The 23,380-nt window shown below is 38.6% G+C and overlaps 1 long non-coding RNA gene across 2 annotated transcripts in view; it reads right to left on the reverse strand.

The window, feature by feature from the left end:
* The window catches only part of LOC105477917 (uncharacterized), a 106,061-nt gene that overhangs the window by 74,121 nt on the left and 8,560 nt on the right, over positions 1 to 23,380 (reverse strand). For both annotated transcript variants that reach the window (XR_011625970.1, XR_985016.2), the window contains exons 2-3: positions 19,394 to 19,501; positions 7,682 to 7,737 (exon numbers count right to left, since the gene is read on the reverse strand). This is a non-coding gene — a long non-coding RNA (uncharacterized lncRNA). The remainder of the gene's footprint in view (positions 1 to 7,681; positions 7,738 to 19,393; positions 19,502 to 23,380) is intronic.

The raw sequence follows: 23,380 nt of genomic DNA on the forward strand, positions 1-23,380 counted from the left end.
CCAGTGAGGAGGAATCTAGACAGGCAGTCTGGCCACAGCCACTTTGCCACACTGTGTTGAGTTCTGCCCAGTCCAAACTTCCAGGCCCCCTTAGCACTATCAGGGGAAAACCACCTACTCAAGCCTCAGTAATGGTGGATGCCCCTCCTCCTACCAAGCTCTGTCATCCCAGGTTGACTTCAGACTGCGGTGCTGGCAGTGAGAATTTCAAGCCAGTGGTTCTTATCTTGCTGGGCACCGTGGGAGTGGGACCTGCTCGCTGAGCAAGATCACTTGGCTCCCTGGCTTTAGCCCCCTTTCCAGACGAGTGAACAGTTCTGTCCCACTGGGGTTCCAGGAGCCACCGGGGTTAAAAAAAAAAAAAAAAAAAAAAGGCAGCTCAGTGTCTGCCCAAATAGCCGCCCAGTTTTGTGCTTGAAACCCAGGACCCTGGTAGTGTAGGCACACTAGGGAATCTCCTGATCTGCAAATTGCAAAAACCCTGGGAAAAGCATAGTACCCAGGCCAGATAGCATGTCCCTCACAGCTTCCCTTGGCTGGAGGAGGGAGGTCCCTGGCTCCTTACACTTCCCGGTGAGGTGATGCCCCACTTTGCTTCTACTTGCCCTTGGCGGGCTGCACCCACTGCCTAACCAGTCCCATTGAGAGGAACTGGGTACCTCTAATGGAAATGCAGAAATCACCTGCCTTCTGCATTTGCTGGGAGCTGCAGACCGGAGCCATTTTGCCAATTGAGTAATTTCTTTCAACTTAGTTTTCTAATCAATTGTTAAAACATGCATAATTATTTAAATATTGGCATATGTAAATTTGGAAGTACGGCAGTATGGAATAAACTATTTAAGCCAACATTTGAGGGGTAATGCATGTAAGACCAGGTGTGATTCTCACTTAATTAATATCAGGCTCATCAGTCTATGCAGTTCCATTTTCAATACTGACATGCATAAACAACAGATGCAAAACCTATATACATTCAATAAATTTTTTATTACATTATTATCCTCATTATGGAAGAGTTGTATCTGTCTACATAAACACATGCACATGCACAACAGTTAAGGAAAGTGATTCTAAGTCACCTAAATACCTAAAATACACAGACCAAAGATGTTTTTGCACCGAACAGGGTTTGAGATTAAAAGAAAATATCGGCTGGGTGCTGTGGCTCACACCTATAGTCCCAGTGATACGGGACGGGGGCAGTGCTAGGTAGAGAAAGGCGGGTCCCTGGCTAGGGCTCTACTCCCACGGAGCTAGGTGAGGACAGGCACTCCTGCTTTGGTGCCCAAAATGTTGAATTTTCCAAGACCACGCTGGGCCAACACACCCTCATCCTGAGCCTTAAAAACCAAAGACCCTAGCGGACAGACACACAAGTGGCTGGATGTGGAGAGGCGCACCTTGGCAGAAGAAGACAGAAGTGGCTGCTCACAACAGTAGGCTGCAGAAGAGCATGCACCGGCAGGCCGACAGGCGGGCAGGCCAGCAGGCCGGTGACTGGCAGAAGGACTCAGAGTTTGGTACCAGTGGTCTAAGACGAGTCAGGCCGCTGAGCTGCCCAACTCCAGGGGAAAACCATCGCCTTTCTGGCTCCCCTATCAGGTGAGAGCTACTCCCACTCAATAAAACTTTGCACTCATTCTCCGAGCCCACATGTGATCCAATTCTTCCAGCTCACCAAGTCAAGAACCCTGAATGCAGAAAGCCCTCTGTCCTTGCAACAAGGTAGAGGGTCTAATTGAGCTGGTTAACACAAGCCGCCTATAGAGGGCAAAACTAAAAAAAGCACACACCCACTGGGGCTTCAGGAGCTGTAAACATTCACCCCTAGACACTGCTGTGGGTTGAAGCCCCACAGCCTGCTCGTCTGTGTGCTCCCCTAGATGTCTGAGCAGCAAAGCACTGAAGAAGCCAGTCACACCCCCATCGCATGTCCTGTGAGGGGGACAAGGGGGCCTTTCCCCTTTCACCAGCACTTTGGGAGGCTCAGGTGGGTGGATCACCCTGAGGTCAGGAGTTGGAGACCAGTCTGGCCAATATGGTGGAACCCTGTCTCTACTAAAAACACAAAAAAATTAGCTGGGCGTGCTGACAGGTGCCTGTAATCCCGGCTACTTGGGGCGGGTGGTGGGGCGGGGGTTGGTTCTGAAGCAGGAGAATCGCTTTAACCTGAGAAGCGGAGGTTGCAGTGAGCCAAGATCGTCCCACTGCACTCCAGCTTGGGCAACAGAGTGAGACCCCATCTCAAAAAAAACAGATAATAATAATAATAATATTAAAGAAAGTGTTCTACTGATCGCCTATGGCACAATTGTTCATTTGTGCTCCTTTTTTTTGTTTTGTTTTACAAAGAAACATTACAGCTATGAATTTTAAAAGCTTTTTTTAGTCTCTGTCAGTATAGTGGTAATTCTCTTTAATTATCTTTAAAATTCAGAGGCCAAACTATGTGGCATAGGACATGTCAGGATCATCCCTAGAGTCAAGACTCTGATGTTCATGGCTAAAATCAGATGTAAGACTCAAATGATCAAACTACACAACAATTAGCAGGAAAACATTAACATGGCATTATTTATTCTCATCATAATATTTTAGGCATTTTTAAAATCCCTTCAGGAAAGACTGACTAAAAAGAGTGGAACTTACTTTGAATTTAGAAATTCTGAAGGGCGGGTTTGACTATTGACTCTAGAGATTTACAAAAAGACAGACTTTTGTGGAAAATATACATCCTCAGTGTCTCAAAGCATGTGTTAGGTAATTGTATGCTCCCCTTGCTAACAATGAATGTTTGTTTCCCCGCAAAATTCATATGTTGAAACCTTGACCCCCAAGGTGATGTATTAGGAGGTGGGGACTTTGGTAGGTGATTAGGTCTCCAGGGCAGGGCCCCTTATGAATGGGATTGGTGCCCTTATAAGAGAGACCCTGGAGAGCTTTCTCACCCCTTTCAAGAAGATGGTCATCTATGAACCAGGAAGTGGGCCCCCGCCAGGCACCAAAAATGCCAGCATTGTGATCTTGAACTTCCCAGCCTCCAAATATTTCTCACAGTTTTATAGGCTAGGAATGTCTAAGATCAGCTATTGAGTCTATTCTGTTGCAATGGCCCAAACATACTAAGACAGATTCTGACCTCTTTGGTGCTCTCTGCAACACTGCCTCACACATTAGTCCCCATTCTTGGGCATTTTCAAGCTATTCTGTTCCACAAGGTTCTTTCCCGCTTCCTTCAGCCACACACACATCTTTCCCATTCAGAAAATAACTTCCCTCAACCAGTCTCCACCTCCAGTTACTACTGCTCCCCTCTCATTCCCTTTACCACCAGCTATCTGGTAGTTTATATCATCTGAATTCATTTCCTCAAGTATTGATTGCCTAGTAGTCCTTTTACAATCTGGATTCTGCTTCTAGCACTTTTCTGAAAACTGCTTTCACTAAGGTCATTAGTAAGATGCTCCAGGAGATTATGATTGCTCACAGTGTCAAAGGCTGTCAGATAGGATGGCAGTTGAATCTGGACCTCCACATGTGGCAATGAGTAAAAAGACAACCTAGGCTTCCCAAAGTAGCACGTTTAGGGGTCATGAAATAGTCTGTATTACCAAAAGTAAGGAGACATTTACTAACATCCTCAGATACATAGCCTCTGATTCAACGAGAGGTTAAACATTAAGGTTTCACTTATACAGGAGAAAGAAAAAAACAACATTCAAGAATATTACCCAGTCAAATTAAGGATAAGGACATTCTGACATAATCAAGGAAGCTGAAAATAGAAAAATCATATTTTTAAGGAAAAAGTATCCCAAAATAATTGAGAAATGAAGCAAAATTAATAGCTGAAGAATAGGGGGCTTGTAGGAACTTAAATAAAATGACAAATGATGAAACAAGGCAAAAATAAAATCAGTCTAAATGATTCAAAGTTTCAATACAAAACTAACATCAAAAATGAATTGCACAAAAGGAGCTATGTAATATAAAAATCATATTTAAATACAATTGTCTAGGTCAAAAAATAGATTATATTAACAAAGAGTAATACAAGGAGTAAAAAAAGAAGTTTGCGAAATTCAAGCTGACCAAAGATATAAGCAAATAGTTTATGACTAAAAATGTATAAGAATTTAAATAAAAAGAAAAATTTTTATCTGGAGTTTTAAAAACTGATTGCATGCAATTATATGATCTATCCTATAACAGCCTGACATATAAAATGCACATATTTTGACCTCTGGTCCCAGATGGTTTCAAGTTATAGATATAATATATGACTCTCTTTTATTGGAACTAACATTCCAATTGTTTTTTTAAAGGCAGAAAAAATATATCAAACAATACAAATATTTTAAAAGTAGTTTTTGTAGATTAAGCAGAATTTGAGGTAAAAAATATTAAAAAGTATACAACACAATGAAAAGTTATGAATCATGAAGTACAGAAAGTATGAAAATATATAAAGCAAAATATTTCAGGAATACAAGTATTCATTGACAAAAATGCAGTAGAAGAGATCACACTATTCTATCAATCTTTGACAAATTAAAGTATACATAAGGGTACAGAAGATATAAATAATATGACTAGAAAGTTTGATTTCAGAAATTACAAATATATCATTTTATGCCATATAATAAAGACAATCCACCTTTTCTTTTTTTTTTTCTTTTTTTGAGACAGAGTCTCACTCTGTCCAGGCTGGAGTGCAGTGGTGCGATCTCGGCTCACTGCAACCTCCAGCCTCCAACTCCTGGGTTCAAGTGATTCTCATGACTCAACCTCCCAAGTAGCTGGGACTACAGGTGTGCACCCCAACACTCTGCTAATATTTTGTATTTTTAGTAGAGGTGAGGTTTCACCAGGTTGGCCAGGCTGGTCTCGAACTCCTAACCTCAGGTGATCCACCTGCCTCAGCCTCCCAAACTGCTGGGATTACAGGTGTGAGTCTGGCCAAGATTTTTATTTGAACTGCATTTAGCATATAAATTAATTTGGAGGCAATTGATACATTCACCATATTTAGTCACACACACACACACACACGCAAACACACGCACACACAGAGTAGGAAATATATGGCCATTCATTTAAATATTTTTCTTTTTTTTTATTATTATACTTTAAGTTCTAGGGTACATGTGCATAACGTGCAGGTTTGTTACATATGTATACTTGTGCCATGTTGGTGTGCTGCACCCATCAACTCATCAGCACCCATCAACTCGTCATTTACATCAGCTATAACTCCCAATGCAATCCCTCCCCCCTCCCCCCTCCCCATGATAGGCCCCGGTGTGTGATGTTCCCCTTCCCGAGTCCAAGTGATCTCATTGTTCAGTTCCCACTTATGAGTGAGAACATGCGGTGTTTGGTTTTCTGTTCTTGCGATAGTTTGCTGAGAATGATGGTTTCCAGCTGCATCCATGTCCCTACGAAGGACACAAACTCATCCTTTTTTATGGCTGCATAGTATTCCATGGTGTATATGTGCCACATTTTCTTAATCCAGTCTGTCACTGATGGACATTTGGGTTGATTCCAAGTCTTTGCTATTGTGAATAGTGCCACAATGAACATACATGTGCATGTGTCTTTATAGCAGCATGATTTATAATCCTTTGGGTATATACCCAGTAATGGGATGGCTGGGTCATATGGTACTTCTAGTTCTAGATCCTTGAGGAATCGCCACACTGTTTTCCATAATGGTTGAACTAGTTTACAATCCCAACAACAGTGTAGAAGTGTTCCTGTTTCTCCACATCCTCTCCAGCACCTGTTGTTTCCTGAATTTTTAATGATTGCCATTCTAACTGATGTGAGATGGTATCTCATTGTGGTTTTGATTTGCATTTCTCTGGTGGCCAGTGATGACGAGCATTTTTTCATGTGTCTGTTGGCTGTATGCATGTCTTCTTTTGAGAAATGTCTGTTCATATCCTTTGCCCATTTTTTGATGGGTTGTTTGTTTTTTTCTTGTAAATTTGTTTGAGTTCTTTGTAGGTTCTGGATATTAGCCCTTTGTCAGATGAGTAGATTGCAAACATTTTCTCCCATTCTGTAGGTTGCCTGTTCACTCTGATGGTAGTTTCTTTTGCTGTGCAGAAGCTCTTTAGTTTAATTAGATCCCATTTGTCAATTTTGGCTTTTTTTGCTGTTGCTTTTGGTGTTTTAGACATGAAGTCCTTGCCCATGCCTATGTCCTGAATGGTATTACCTAGGTTTTCTTCTAGGGTTTTTATGGTATTAGGTCTAACATTTAATTTGCTTTTGTTTTCATAGAAATTCTATGCCTTTTTAATTAGTAGCTACTATTTCCTTAGGGCACTGATGATAATCCTATTATAATCCAAGTATATATATTTTTCCAATATTTATACCACAGTTTCTCTTCCTCCAGCTCCTCCTCTACCCTTCTTGCTCTTCATTTTCCTTCCTTCCTTCTTGTTTTGGTTTGTTTCAAAGCATTAGTTTGAATTCCAGGAAAAATAGAGATGGTGCTTCCAGGCCACGTCATTCCTAAATTTAACTTTGATAGGGGTGCTTTATTAAATATAAGAGGAGAATTTGGTTAGAAATAGAAATTCTCAATCATGTTAATTTATCTTTAAGTTTAGAAAAAAAATTTCAACCTTCTTCTGGATTGTTAAACTTTTTTGATTAATACAAAAGAAACAGATTTTCCTCTTATCAACTTTCTTCTTCATTGATCATTTTGAAGTATATTTTCATTTTTTTATTGAGCATTTTACTTAGGATTTTTGAACTGATATCTATAAGTGAATTTATTACTTTTTTTGTCCTAGTTACTTTAGATGGTTGTGTTTTCTTTCTACTGTTTTAAGCATTATGTGTAGTGAATTTATTTTAATACTTTCAGCTAATAATAAAAATACCATAGAACTGCTTCAAGTTTCACTTTGTACCTATGAGTTTTCACACATAGTATATTCATTTTAATTATTTTCAAAGTTAGTGTTTTCCAATATGTTAAAGCAATGTCTTTTTAACAAACATGAAAATATTATGCCTATAAATTTTAATTGAATTCCAAAATAAATTAAATATGCCCTCCCTCTTCTGTGAATTACAGTTGTAGTTTGTAATTTAAATACTAAAGTATAGGCTGAGGTGGGTGAACCACCTAAGGTTAGGAGTTTGAGACCAGCCTGCCAACATGGTGAAACCCCATCTTTACTAAAAACAATACAAAAATTAGCTGGACATGGTTGCACCTCCTAGCTACTTGGGAGACTGAGGAGGAGAATCGCTTGAATCTGGGAGGTGGAGGTTTCAGTGAGCCGAGATTGAGCCACTGCACTTTAGCTTGGGTAACAGAGCAAGACTCTTCATAAAAAAAAAAAAAAAAAAAAAAAATCAAAACAAAACAAAACAAACCGTATATTAACAGAATTTAAAACAATTTTAAAGTATTTTTATGTTGCTTCTGTAATAATACATGAACAAATATTACAAGAAAAAATATAAATGAAAGAAGAGTAAGGAAAAGGAACTTGCTTTACTGATACTAAAACATATTTGTAAAGTTATAATAATTAAAACATTGTAGTATAAGAACAGTTAAGTCTGCTACAAAACTAAAGACCTCGCAACAGATGTTTGTATTTTTAATCACATATGATTTGTCAGAGGAGAAATTGATACTGACCATGAGGTGAATGAAACATTAGGCCTGAAACATTAGGAAGATTCCAAGAAGAACCTCTGAAAAAACAAACATACAAAAATTATCATATGTTTCTTGGCAAGTGAAGGAATGAAAGCACTTAATGAGACAGTAGAGAGTGAATGAACTACAAGGAGAAGAATTCAAAAACTAAATACAGATGACCCTTGAACAATGCGAGGGTTACAGCACCAACCCCCAACTTCTCACAAAATTAAAAATCTGTGTATAGGCCCGGCGCGGTGGCTTATGCCTGTAATCCCAGCACTTTGGGAGGCTGAGGCGGGCAAATCACGAGGTCAGGAGATTGAGGAGATTGATTCATCCTGGCTAACATGGTGAAACCTCATCTCCAGTAAAAATACAAAAAAAATTAGCCAGGTGTGGTGGCGGGCGCCTGTAGTCCCAGCTACTTGGGAGGCTGAGGCAGGAGAATGAGTGAACCCGGGAGGCAGAGCTTGCAGTGAGCCGAGATGGCGCCACTGCACTCCAGCCTGGGCAACACAGCGAGACTCCCTCTTAAAAAAAAAAAAAAAAAAAAAAAAAATCTGTGTATAACTTTTGACTTCCCAAAAATATAACTACTAATAGCTTATTCTTGACCAGCAACTATACTAATTACATTAATGGTCAACACATACTTTGTATATGTATTATATACTGTATTTCTACAATAAAGTGAGCTAAAGAAAAGAAAATGTGGACAGGCGTGGTGGCCTTCCAGCACTTTGGGAGGCTGAGGCGGAAGAATTGCTTGAGGTCAGGAGTTTGAGAGAAATTAAAATGTTATTAACAAAATCATAAGGAAGAGAAAATGTATTTACTATTCAGTAAGTGGAAGAAGTGGAAGTGGACCATCATAAAGGTCTTCATCCTCGTGGTCCTTATATTGAATAGGCTGAGGAGGAGGAAGACAATGGGGTTGGTCTTGTTGTCTCAGGGGTGGCAGAGGTGGAATAAAATCCTTTTTTAAGTGTTCCCACAGAGTTCAACCTGTGTTGTTCAAGGGTCAACTGTACATAAAACAGAAGTACACAACATAATCCTATACTTTTTCTAGTAGATAATGAAAAAAGAAAATTTGCCAAATAAGAGTTACTGATAAAACATTTAGAGTAGTAAAACTTCTTTTAAATGTGTATTTTAAAAATATTTGTAGTTCAAAAGCAAGTAGAAATCATGAAAGATTATCTTTTAAATAATTTGATAATGTATTAACAATTGTATCTCCTTTTATTATTTAACTTTGTTCTAAGTAGCACACTCTAAAATAGCTGCAGGATTCTGTCTTCTCAAGAAGATTTTTATAGCCTTTGGTAAGATTTTTAAAGTAGAAACAGAGCTGACCTTGGAGTATAGTAATTTATTACTAAGGGCTCTCTGTAAAATAAACTTTAAAAGTCACAAATGAAGACTTATCTTCCACAAGCTTGTCAGGAGATAAGATTTCTACCTAAGGACTTCATAGGAGAAGCATTGACCTTGCTCTGGTAGCTTTTATATGATGTTTCATTTATAGAAGGAATAAATGAAATATGATACTTGTCATATCAGAGTTTATTTTGCAACCACAAACACTGCAGGTGAAGCATAACTTTTAAAATTTTTTTATAAGATTAAAAGATGATCATAAGGTTTGCACCTCTCCCCTTTCATTCCAGAGGTTATTCTGGTCTGAAAAATTATACTAATGGGAACTCTAAACCCACTGAATCCCTTGTTCTCAATGTCCTTCTTTAGACATTGACAGAGATAAGAATTCCTCCAATTAGTCCTTTGACTTATTTCCTGAGTCACCGTTCAAAGACTTCCTTGCCGCCAGGATAAAGGAGTGAACAGGGACCCAGACAGATGAGAAGGAAATTGATTTTTATAATAGTGTGTTATGTAGCTTTGTGTACAAGTTTACTTCTTTATCTGAAAGGGGAAGATGAGGCTGTCTCTGCCCAATACCCTAATAGGCTGGGTCTTGATTTTGTTCATTTAACATTTATGCACATAACACTCCTGTAATATTATCTAATTATTTCAATGTGTTAAGAAGTAGGGTCCATGACATGTATTTGCTTTGTGTTTCTCACAGTTCTATCATAAGACTAAGAACTATAGTATAGTACTGTGATGGTTAATTTTATATGCCAAGTTTTTTTTTTTTTTGAGACGGAGTCTCGCTCTGTCACCCAGGCTGGAGTGCAGTGGCCGGATCTCAGCTCACTGCAAGCTCCGCCTCCCGGGTTCACGCCATTCTCCTGCCTCAGCCTCCCGAGTAGCTGGGACTACAGGCGCCCGCCACCTCGCCCGGCTAGTTTTTTGTATTTTTTAGTAGAGACGGGGTTTCACCGTGTTAACCAGGATGGTCTCGATCTCCTGACCTCGTGATCTGCCCGTCTCGGCCTCCCAAAGTGCTGGGATTACAGGCTTGAGCCACCGCGCCCGGCCTATATGCCAAGTTTTGACAAGGTCACAGGATATTAATAAATCTCATATACATATATGTGAGATAATATATAAATACTATTCATTCTATTTATTTATGTATCTATTGGAGATGTGTGTGTGTGTGTTTGTGTGTATGCTGTTCCTCTAGAGAAAACTGACAAATATTGTACTTAATACTTTTGTGGAATATCAAATACTTTTGTGGAGTATCAAAAATTTGAAATAGAATGAGAATCATTCTGCCTTGCCATCTTGAAACATTTTTAAAAGTTGAAATTGGTAAGCAAATATAAGATTTATTGCTATTTTCACTTTCACAATAATACAAGTTCATATTCTATACTGTAGCTTTCTCTCCTTTCTTTGGTTTATCTCATTTAGTCCAAAAGTATTAGAGTCCAACTTCTATTATAGTAAATTATTTGGAATGGTCTAAATTATTTTGTTGCCTTAAATTTTTTGTTGTTTTTCAGTAACACTTCAAAGTCAGCTGAAGTCTAGAAATAATTGTTATATATATGATTTTAATACTCAATAGAAATAATTTTAGATTTTGTTTCAGCATAATAATCAGTCATTAAAGTTAACATTCAGTTTATTTCCAAAATTAAATACAATAGATTTTTTCCCAAGTGAAAGTATATTTTCTTATAGATGTTATATAGCTTCAGCCACAGTCAATTTAATACAGATCAACAATCCTTTGTCCACATTTATAAGATTCAAGAAACTCTTAAAACTGAAAACTTTCATGACTCACAAAGTGCCAGAATCAAACCCGAACTGCACTCACTCGGTAGCAAAACACAACATGAACTGATGTGAGGCTATTTATATCATTATCCACTATTTTTATACATTTTGCCACGAAACAAAAAAAGGAATATGTTGCATTATAGTGTGGCCTTAAACCCAGATGAAAATTTTAAATACACAGTAAGTGTATGTTGGTTTCTAAATTTTTTAAAAAATTTAATTCTCTAACACATCTGGAATTGTTGGCCTGCGTTTGTATTTTTATTCATAATGAGATGTTTTATCAGGCCAGGAAAGATCACAGTGCTTATTTATAGATTAGCCTTTCCTGGGAACTCTTCACCCATTGCTGTTTGGTTGTTGATTTTTATTTTCTTTTTTTTTTTTTTGCTTTAAGTCTCCTGATTATGAGCCTCATGATTCATTCTACCATCGCCATCATCCTCTGTTCAGTGCCTATTGTGTCTTTCAGACTAAAAGTCAGTCTTTCTATGCCTCTTGACTGTCACTAGCACCCCTCCTTGCTTGACTTTCTGGGGGAAAGACTCCCTGCAAATCACTAAGTAACCCCTTGATTTGTTCCTCTCTTAACTTTCTCTTCTTTCAACTCTAAATTTCTCACCTTATTCACCTTTTTCTATTATAACTTCCAATCAGCTCCTGTGGCTTTTAAAACATTTTTTCTCCTTTGGAAATGGGAATATTAAAGAACCCAGTTTAAGAGAAACTTATTCCAATATACTTTAACCCCAGAGACTGGTATACCAAATAGTATTCAGTGTATATACATTAATGAAGAAATGAATGAAGATGGTATAGTGTTCTGGTTATCTATTGCTGCACAAGCTACTCAAGACTTGGTGGCTAAAAACAACAACAACATTATTATTATTTTATCTCATGATGCTGTGGATCAGAACTTTGGACAGGCACAGACAGGATGATGGCTTCTCTCCCCTTCACAATGTCTAGAGTCATCTTGGATGACTCTAATGGCTGAGGCTGGCTCAGCTAGAGACTAGCTTACAATCTCTATCTCTCCTCCTCTTCCCCTCTCTCTCAACCCATGGCTATTATGACTATTATGGGCTTCCTCATAGCCACAGTCAATCAGACTTCTTACAAAGTAGCTCATGGCTCCAAATGTAGGGGAATGGACAGGAAGAGTCCTCTTAAAGGTGAGACTCAGATCTGGCACAGCATCACTTCCACCATAATTTACTGGTTTAAGCAATGAGACAATTATCAAAGAATCTGTCGCCACCTTTAATCTACCAGAGTGGGTCAGTCAGCTTTCTCTATTCTCTAAAGCACTTCCCTTTCCTTGTATTTTATTTATTCTATGATCTTATAACCTGAGTTTATGATCACTCTAAGTTAACTTCCAAAAGTTTTCCTAAATTGTTATTTTTAATGTGTTTGCCTTTTCTGCAATGTTTTTGCTGCTTCTATTCTTTTTACCTAATAGTACAGAGGGCTAAGGGTGGTGGTGATTACCCTACTGATGCTTGCAAACTGTAGTCTATTATTTATTTAGAAATCAGCAAAGGCCAAGAACGAAAGGGAGTAGTCTCATCTTATTTGTCCTCCAAAAAAGGCTACAGTAAGAAAATTGTGGACATCTCTGAAATCTCATTTTTGTTCTCTGAAATAAGATTAGCAATTAGAGAAATTAATTTAGAGAATGCTATGTAAAAGTCAAAAGAGATGTCTTAAAAGATTTATTTGCTCCAATACTACATGCTCTTGAAAACTAGCTTCAAACATATTTATTTTATAAGATATGATAAAAATTCTTAATTGCAAACAAGAGAATCCACTCTGGCTAATATACAGAAAAAGAAGTAAAGAGGGAGAAGCAAAGAAATCATATAAGATTCCAGAAACAAAGAACAGAAACGCATCAGAAAATTGGCCTGATGAGAAATCTATCAGCAATGTCTCTAGAATGATAGCACTGTCTGCATTAGGATAAAAAGTTACTATATGGACCGGTTCCAAGATGGCTGAATAGGAACAGCTCCAGTCTACAGCTCCCAGCATGAGCAATGCAGAAGATGGGTGATTTCTGCATTTCCAGCTAAGTTACTGGGTTCATCTCACTGGGGCTTGTTGGACAGTGGGTGCAGCCCATGGAGTGTGAGCCAAAGCAGGGCGGAGCGTCACTTCACCTGGGAAGCAGAAGGGGTAGGGGAAGTCTCTTTCCTAGCCAAGGGAAGCCGTGACAGACGGTACCTGGAAAATTGGGATACTCCCACTCTAATACTGTGCTCTTCCAATGGTCTTAGCGAACAGCAGACTGGGAGATTATATCCCACGCCTGGCTTGAAGGGTTCCACACCCATGGAGCCTCGCTCACTGCTTGCACAGCAGTCTGAGATCGAACTGTAAGGCAGCAGCGAGGCTGGTGGGGGAGAGGTGTCCACCATTGCTGAGGCTTGAGTAGGTAAACAAAGTGACTAGGAAGCTCAAACTGGGTTGAGCCCATCACAGCTCAAGGAGGCCTGCCTGCCTCTGTAGACTCCACTTCGGGGCAGGGCATAGCTGAACAAAAGGCAGCAGAAACTTCTGCAGACTTAAACATCCCTGTCTGACAACTTATGAAGAGAGTAGTGGTTCTCCCAGCATGGAGTTTGAGATCTGAGAATGGATAGACTGCCTTCTCAAGTGAGTAGCCTAACTGGGAGATACCTCCCAGTAGGGGCCGACTGACACTTCATACAGGGGAGTGCCCCTCTGAGATGAAGCTTCCAGAGGAAGGATCAGGCAGCAACAATTTCTGTTCTGCAATATTTACTATTCTGCATCCTCCACTGGTGATACCCAGGCAAACAGGTCCAGAGTGGACCTCCAGCAAACTCCAACAGACCTGCAGCTGAGGGTCCTGACTATTAGAAGGAAAACTAACAAACAGAAAAGACATCCACACCAAAATCCCATCTGTATGTCACCATCATCAAAGACCAAAGGTAGATAAAACCACAAAGATGGGGGTGGGGGGAACCAGAACAGAAAAGCTGAAAACTCTAAAGATCAGAGCGCTGTTATCTTCCAAAGGAATGCAGCTCCTCACCAACAACAGAACAAAGCTGGATGCAGAATGACTTTGACAAGTTGACAGAAGTAGGCTTTAGATGATCGGTAATAAACTTCTCCAAGGTAAAGGAGGATGTTCGAACCCATCGCAAAGAAGCTAAAAACCTTGAAAAAAGATGAGATGAATGGCTAACTAGAATAAACAGTGTAGAGAAGACCTTAAATGACCTGATGGAGCTGAAAACCATGGCACAAGAACTATGTGACACATGCACGAGCTTCAGGAACGAACTTGAACAAGTGGAAGACAGGGTATCAGTGATTGAAGATCAAATTAATAAAATGAAGCAAGAAGAGAAGTTTAGAGAAAAAAGAGTAAAAAGAAATGAACAAAGCCTCCAAGAAATATGGGACTATGTGAAAAGACCAAATCTACATCTGATTGGTGTACCTGAAAGTGATGGGGAGAATGGAATCAAGTTGGAAAACACTCTGCAGGATATTATCCAGGAGAACTTCCCCAACCTAGGAAGGCAGGCCAACATTCAAATTCAGGAAATACAGAGAATGCCACAAAGATACTCCTCGAGAAGAGCAACTCCAAGACACATAATCATCAGATTCACCAAAGTTGAAATGAAGGACAAAATGTTAAGGGCAGCCAGAGAGAAAGGTCAGGTTACCCACAAAGGGAAGCCCATCAGACTAACAGCAGATCTCTCAGCAGAAACCCTACAAGCCAGAAGAGAGTGGGGACCAATATTCAACATTGTTAAAGAAAAGAATTTGCAACCTAGAATTTCATATCCAGCCAAACTAAACTTTAGAAGCAAAGAAGAAATAAAATCCTTTCCAGACAAGCAAATGCTGAGAGATTTTGTCACCACCAGGCCTGCCTTACAAGAGCTCCTGAAGGAAGCACTAAACTTGGAAAGGAAGAACTGGTACCAGTCACTGCAAAAACATGCCAAATTGTAAAGACCATTGATGCTAGGAAGAAACTGCATCAACTAAGGAGAAAAATAACCAGCTAACATCATAATGACAGGATCAAATTCACACATAACAATATTAACCTTAAATGTAAATGGGCTAAATGCCCCAATTAAAAGACACAGAGTGGCAAACTGGATAAAGAGTCAAGACCCATCAGTGTGCTGTATCCAGGAGACTCATCTCATGTACAGAGACACACATAGGCTCAAAATAAAGGGATGGAAGAATATTTACCAAGCAAATGGAAAACAAAGAAAAGCAAGGGTTGTAATCCTAGTCTCTCATAAAACACACTTTAAACCAACAAAGATTAAAAGAGACAAAGAAGGCCATTACATAGTGGTAAAGGGATCAATTCAACAAGAAGAACTAACTATCCTAAATATATATGCACCCAATACAGGAGCACCCAGATTCATAAAACAAGTCCTTAGAGACATACAAAGAAACTTAGACTCACACACAATAATAATGGGAGACTTTAACACCCCACTGTCAACATTAGACAGATCAACGAGACAGAAAGTTAACAAGGATATCCAGGACTTGAACTCAGCTCTGCACAAAGTGGACCTAATAGACATCTACAGAACTCTCCACCCCAAATCAACAGAATATACATTCTTCTCAGGACCACATCACAATTATTCCAAAATCAACCACATGGTTGGAAGTAAAGCACTCCTCAGCAAATGTAAAAGAACACAAATTATAACAAACCGCAGTGCAATCAAATTAGAACTCAGGATTAAAAAACTCACTCAAAACCACTCAACTACATGGAAACTGAGCAACCTGCCCCTGAATGACTACTGGGTACATAATGAAATGAAGGCAGAAATAAAGATGTTCTTTGAAACCAATGAGAACAAAGACATAATGTACCAAAATCTCTGGGACACATTTAAAGCAGTGTGTAGAGGGAAATTTATAGCACTAAATGCCCACAAGAGAAAGCAGGAAAGATGTATAATCCACACCCTAACATCACAATTAAAAGAATTAGGGAAGCAAGAGCAAACACATTTAAAAGCTAGCAGAAGGCAAGAAATAACTAAGATCAGAGCAGAACTGAAGGAGATAGAGACACACACACAAAAAAAACCCTTCAAAAAATCAATGAATCCAGGAGCTGGTTTTTAGAAACTATCTACAAACTTGATAGACCACTAGCAAGACTAATAAAGAGAAAAGAAAGAAGAATCAAATAGACGCAATAAAAAATGATAAAGGGGATATCACCACCAATCGCACAGAAATACAAACTACCATCAGAGGAAACAATAAACACCTCTATGCAAATAAACTGGAAAATCTAGAAGAAATGGATACATTCCTGGACAAATAAACCCTCCCAAGACTAAATGAGGAAGAAGTTGAATCCCCGAATAGACCAATAACAGGCTCTGAAATTGAGGCAATAATTAATAGCATACCAACCATAAAAAGTCCAGGACCAGATGGATTCACAGCCGAATTCTACCAGAGGTACAAAGAGGAGCTGGTACCATTCCTTATGAAACTATTCCAATCAACAGAAAAAGGGGGACTCCTCCTTAACTCATTTTATGAGATCAGCATCATCCTGATACCAAATCGGGCAGAGACACAACAAAAAAAAAGAGAATTTTAGACCAATATCCCTGATGAACATCGATGCAAAAATCCTCAATAAAATACTGACACACCAAATCCAGTGGCACATCAAAAACCTTATCCACCACGATCAAATTGGCTTCATCCCTGGGATGCAAGGCTGGTTCTACATACGCAAATCAATAAACGTAATCCGTCATATAAACAGAATCAAAGATAAAAACCACATGATTATCTCAGTAGATGCAGAAAAGACCTTCGACTAAATTCAACAGCCCTTCATACTAAAAACTCTCAATAAGCTAGGTATTGATGGGACGTATCTTAAAATAATAAGAGCTATTTATGACAAACCCATAGCCAATATCATACTGAATGGGCAAAAACTGGAAGCATTCCCTTTGAAAACTGGCACAAGACAGGGATATCCTCTCTCACCATTCCTATTCAACATAGTGTTGGAAGTTCTGTCCAGGGCAATCAGGGAGGAGAAAGAAATAAAGGGTATTCAATTAGGAAAAAAGAAAGTCAAATTGTCCCTGTTTGCAGATGACATGATTGTGTATTTATGAAACCCCATCATCTCAACCCAAAATCTCCTGAAGCTGATAAGCAACTTCAGCAAAGTCTCAGGATACAAAATCAATGTGCAAAACTCACAAGCTTTCCTATACACCAATAACAGATAAACAGAGAGCCAAATCGTGAGTGAACTCCCATTCACAATTGCTACAAAGAGAATAAAGTACCTAGGAATCCAACTTACAAGGGATGTAAAGGACCTCTTCAAGGAGAACTACAAACCACTGCTTGACGAAATAAAAGAGGACACAAACAAATGGAAGAATATTCCATGCTCATGGATAGGAAGAATCAATATCGTGAAAATGGCCATACTGCCCAAGGTAATTTATAGATTCAATGCCATCCCCATCAAGCTATCAATGACTTTCTTCACAGAATTGGAAAAAACTACTTTGAAGTTTATATGGAACTGAAAAAGATCCCACATTGCCAAGACAATCCTAAGCCAAAAGAACAAAGCTGGAGGCATCACACTACATAACTTCAAACTATACTACAAGACTACAGTGACCAAAACAGCATGGAACTGGTACCAAAACAAAGATATAGATCAGTGGAACAGAACAGAGCCCTCAGAAATAAAGCCACATATCTACAACCATCTGATCTTTGACAAACCTGACAAAAACAAGACATGGGGAAAGGATTCCCTATTTAGTAAATGGTGCTGGGAAAACTGGCTAGCCATATGTAGAAAGCTGAAACTGGATCCTTCCTTACACCTTATACAAAAATTAATTCAAGATGGATTAAAGACTTAAATGTTAGACCTAAAACTGTAAAAACCCTAGAAGAAAACCTAGGCGATATCATTCAGGACATAGGCATGGGCAAGGACTTCCTGACTAAAATACCAAAAGCAATGACAGCAAAAGCCAAAATTGACAAATGGGATCTAATTAAACTAAAGAGCTTCTGCATAGCAAAAGAAACTACCATCAGAGTGAACAGGCAACCTACAGAATGGGAGGAAATTTTTACAATCTACTCATGTGACAAAGGGCTAATAATATCCAGAATCTACAAAGAACATAAACAAATTTACAAGAAAAAAACAAACAACCCCATCAAAAAGTGGGCAAAGGATATGAACAGACACTTCTCAAAAGAAGACATTTATGCAGCCAACAGACGCATGAAAAAATGCTCATCATCACTGGCCATCAGAGAAATGCAAATCAAAACCACAATGAGATACCATCTCACATAAGTTAGACTGGCGATCATTATAAAGTCAGGAAACAACAGATGCTGGAGAGGATGTGGAGAAATAGAAACACTTTTACACTGTTGTTGGGACTGTAAACTAGTCCAACCATTGTGGAAGGCAATGTGGCAATTCCTCAAGGATCTAGAACTAGAAATACCATTTGACTTAGCCATCCCATTACTGGGTATATACCCAAAGGATTATAAATCATGCTGCTATAAAGACACATGCACACATATGTTTCTTGCGGCACTATTCACAATACCAAAGACACGGAACCAACACAAATGTCCATCAAATATAGACTGGATTAAGAAAATGTGGCACATATACACCATGGAATGCTACGCAGCCATAAAAATGGATGAGTCCATGTCCTCTGTAAGGACATGGATGAAGCTAGAAACCATCATTCTCAGCAAACTAACACAGGAATGGAAAAACCAAACACCACATGTTCCCACTCATAGGTGGGAATTGAACAATGGGAACACTTAGACACAGGGTGGGGAACATCACACACTGGGGCCTGTCATGGGCTAGAGGTAGTGGGGAGGGATAGCATTAGGAAATATACCTAATGTAAATGACGAGTTAATGGGTGCAGCACACCTACATGGCATATATATACATATGTAACAAACCTGCACATTGTGCACATGTACCCTAGAACTTAAAGTATAATAATAAAAACATAATAAAAAATTACTATATGGAAACTTTTTGCACATAGGTCATTTCTGAGTCATTGTCTTGCATGAATGTTTCTGATTGATGAAACCATAGCCACATTTCCACAACCTAGCTACTAGACTCTCTAGGACATATGGGAGTTTTTAAAATGAAATCAACTTTGAGTAGAATTTAGAGTGTGGTAAAATATCAAAATGCAAAGTGGCTGTTCAAAATGTATTTGATAGGCAAACATAAATGAGTGATGTCTCTCTCAGCCCATCTTTTAGTGGACAAAATCAATATATATTCTTCTACTATATTAAATTTACAAAAGCATAGCAACAATGCTATGTTCCAACCTTGTATTATATAAATATCAGTTATAATTATAACACACTTACTGTTTTCCAAATTCTCTTCAGTTACTTTATGAAGCTTCAAGCCTGACATCTGGGTAATGTCCATTTCTCCTCTGATTTATTCACATTTTTTTCTGGGTATTTTCTAACCTATGGAAAATTATAATAATTATTAGAAAAGGTAGAGCATGGGAAATGTTAATATATAAACATTTCCATGATCACCAAGAAAGAAAAAGTAGGTGTCTACAGGTGCTATGGTTGAAATGTTCCCTCAAAAACTCATGTTGAGGTTTATTTGCCATTGTGACAGTATTAAGAGCTAGGACCTTTACTTACTTTAAGAAGTAAGTATGTCATAAGGGCTCTGCCTTCATCAATAAATTAATACCATTATCCCAGGAGTGGGTTGGTTATGGGTTCTTCCTCAAGAATTCCCAGTCTACTCTTCATTCAAGAAATTCTGTGTTGTGACTTGACTCGGAGTCATGGCATGGAGGCACAATCCTGGAAATCTGTTTTCTAGGCTTATTTGTTGCTGCTGTTTTTGTTTGTTTATTTCTTTTTGTGTTACTTATACAGATCAAGTGGGATCTTAATGGTTACACAACGTTTTCAGACCCAGGGACCCCCTAATCAATCAGCAAGGCAAAGTGTGTGTCAAAGCACTCTGATTATCACAACGTGGTTAAGTGCTGCTAATGAGGCTCATATTAATGGCAGCATCTCCCACCTTTGTTTTCATCCTGTAGGGAATAGATACTGCACACTTTTCAAAGATGCTTGTGTCTGTTTTTATGGTTTCTAGAAATCACATATTTTCCTTTTTCTGGACCCATATTTAAAACGTTGCTTCCATATGCATTATATTTCATTTGTTCTGCTTTAGTACCTTAAAATGCTTTCTCACATATATTCCTGCAGGTATTTGCCAATATAACTTGTCAAAACACTGCTTTTCTTTTCCTTTGGTGGGTAAGCCTTTTCTTTCTGGGTTTAATTTTGCCCTAGCTTTTTGGAGCACTCTGAACTCTGACACTAGCTTTGAGTCCAAGGCATTGCAAAGTGTCAGGAATGAGTTATGAAGAAAGTTATACTACCTCCTGAGGTAACTGCCTCAGGCAATGTGCTTACATGGTTTTCAGGGAAGCAGGAACAACCCATTCAAGACTGGAGAAAAAGCTATTTCTTCTTCTAAGGGATGTTTAGTAAATTTGAGTGTTCAAAGTACTCTGAGTTTTCAGGGTTTTCCCATCTGTTTCAATTACAATTCCATGGAAGTGTCTTAACTTTCAGTAAGAGTCATGGTATCATTAGAATTCAACTGATGTAATTGAGAAACCACTGCATTAGACTGTGCATTTAATTTTCAGTTTCATCAGCCATACAGAGAGGAGAGCTAATTTTAGGGTAATCATTTTATCGCCCTGGCTTTTTTATTATGTTGAGCTGAGAATTTAAAACTTTAAGGTGTTGTTTCCTTTCTTTCAAAGCTTAAGCACATTTAGAAGTAGCCAAGTCACCCTATAGCTCTTATGTTCTTCATGCCCATTGTACTTTTCTAAGCATAAGCTCTCCTACTTCCTTGCCTTCTATAATAACATTATTCCAGGTAACCAAGAGCACAGATGATAAATATAAGCAAGTGTTTCATTTTAGTATGCCATGGGTGCCAGTGCTCTTTTCTCTAGAACTAATTGTATTCTCAGAGCTTTCAAATCCAACCTGCCAGATAATGAATCCCAGATACTTATTTCCTTGAGGGTTCCTTGCACTTTTAGTACAAATTATTCTATTAAATAACCTTAGTTGCAAGGAAACACATTCATTCCACCCAGATTAAGCAGAATAGATATTTATTAAAGATACTAGGTAGCATGTATACTCATTGATTGTGCTAGGGTAATAAACAGGCTAAGTTCACCAGAACAATATCCCTAGTCTATTGCCAATTTCTGAATTGCTTCAAAAACAGTCCCAAGGGAGAAGCAACCTATGACACTGCCAACTCCACAGCCACCAGAAAAAAAAAGTGGCTCTGCCAGAGCTTTTTCCTACTTGATCACTTCCAAATTGAAGACATATGTAGGTGGAAATGACTACTGGAAACTGGTCCCCACCTGTAATTCTGGGCACAAGAAAAGCTGGGAAATGCAGTTTTAAAATTGTATCTTAAGAAAACAGAATTTATCTTGTGGTAAATACAAAAATGCAGGTGGGTTTTCAAAAGATGTGCAGCCAAAAATGACAAATGTATACTACATGTGGCTACTGTGTTTAAAATATTTCATAAAACTTGTGAAAATTTTTAAATAATTATACCTGCCTTTATCTCATATATTTGTAACATAGAAATGGTTCTTAAATAAGTGGTATCATACTTTTAGCAAGGTAACCATAACTATAATTTTAGTAAGAAACATCTAGATTCAAGATGTAATATTGTAAACTACAACTACAGAGTCTGCAGACATAATTGACATTTGATTATATCACTCTTGTCTTTCAGACTTTATATTTGAAGAAAACTTCTAGGTGACAATTGAATCAACAAATTTATCATTATTAATTTTAATCTGTATGAGTTACCAATTTAAGATATACAGTTCGTCATTAAAATATAAATAGAGGATGTATGTATTTTTTGAGCATGGTTTATTTGATCATATTTATAACGAATTCAACATGACTGGAAAATCTACACATTCCACAGAGACTATACCTGTATGTGTGTGCACACACATATGCATATATATATATTTTGTATATATTGTTCATAAATGGAGAAAGCTGAACATAGCAGTCCTTTTATTCATTAGAACATAATAAGGCCAGGTGCAGTGGCTCACGCCTGTAATCCCAGCACTTTGGGAGGCCGAGGTGGGAGAATCACTTGAGGTCAGGAGTTTGAGACCAGCTTGGCCAATATGGCAAAACCCTGTCTCTACTAAAAATATAAAAACTAGCTGGGCGTGATGTTGCACATCTGTAATCCCAGCTATTCGGTAGGCTGAGGCAGGAAAATTGCTTGAATCTGGGAAGCAGAGGTTGCAGTGAGCCGAGATTGCACCACTGCACTCCAACTTGGGCAATAGAATGAGACTCCATCTCAAAAAAAAAAAAAAAAAAAGTTTTTGACATTATTATTATGTCAAATAATTAATGTCAAAAAATAATTAATGTCAAAAAACTTTATAAGAAACCTTAAGGGCCAGGCACAGTGGCTCATACCTGTAATCCCAGCACTTTGGGAGGCCGAGGCGGGTGGATCACTAGGTCAGGAGATCAAGACCATCCTGGCTAACACGGTGAAACCCCCGTCTCCACTAAAAATAGAAAAAATTAGCCAGACGTGGTGGTGGGAGCCTGTAGTCCCAGCTACTAAGGAAGCTGAGGCAGGAGAACGGTGTGAACCCAGGAGGCAGAACTTGCAGTGAGCCGAGATCACGCCACTGCATTCCAGCCTGGACAACACAGCGAGACTCCATCTCAAAATAAATAAATAAATAAATAAATAAATAAACAATAAACCTCGAGATTTAATTTAAAAAATAATTTTCTTAAGGTTCAGTACTGGAAGAATACTCTTCTTTCTTCTTCAGAACTATATAGCTAATCAAATGTGTTAAAAGTGTAAATTCATCATACTCAGATTCTTATACCTCCCTGCCAACTTTGTCTTCTTGTGCTTGTTAACTCAGTAAATTGTACCACCACCACTATCACTTATAAAACCAAAAACCTACTAAGGCGGATGCTGTCAGCACTCCCACTCCCTATATTCCCTTGGGTTTCACCATTTCCGTGTATACCGTCTGTATTAGTCTATTTTCACACTGCTATAAAGAACTACCTGAGACTGAGTTATTTACAAAGAAAAGAAGTTTAATTGACTCACAATTCTCCATGGTTTGGAAGGTCTCAGGAAACTAACAATCATGGCAGAAGGTGAAGGGGAAGCCAAGGCACGTCTTACATGGTAGCAGGAGGGTGGCGGGAGTGGGGAGGGTACTGCCAAACACTTTTAAA

Source organism: Macaca nemestrina, chromosome 7 (genome assembly GCF_043159975.1).
Source record: "Macaca nemestrina isolate mMacNem1 chromosome 7, mMacNem.hap1, whole genome shotgun sequence".
Classification (NCBI taxonomy): Eukaryota; Metazoa; Chordata; class Mammalia; order Primates; family Cercopithecidae; genus Macaca; species Macaca nemestrina.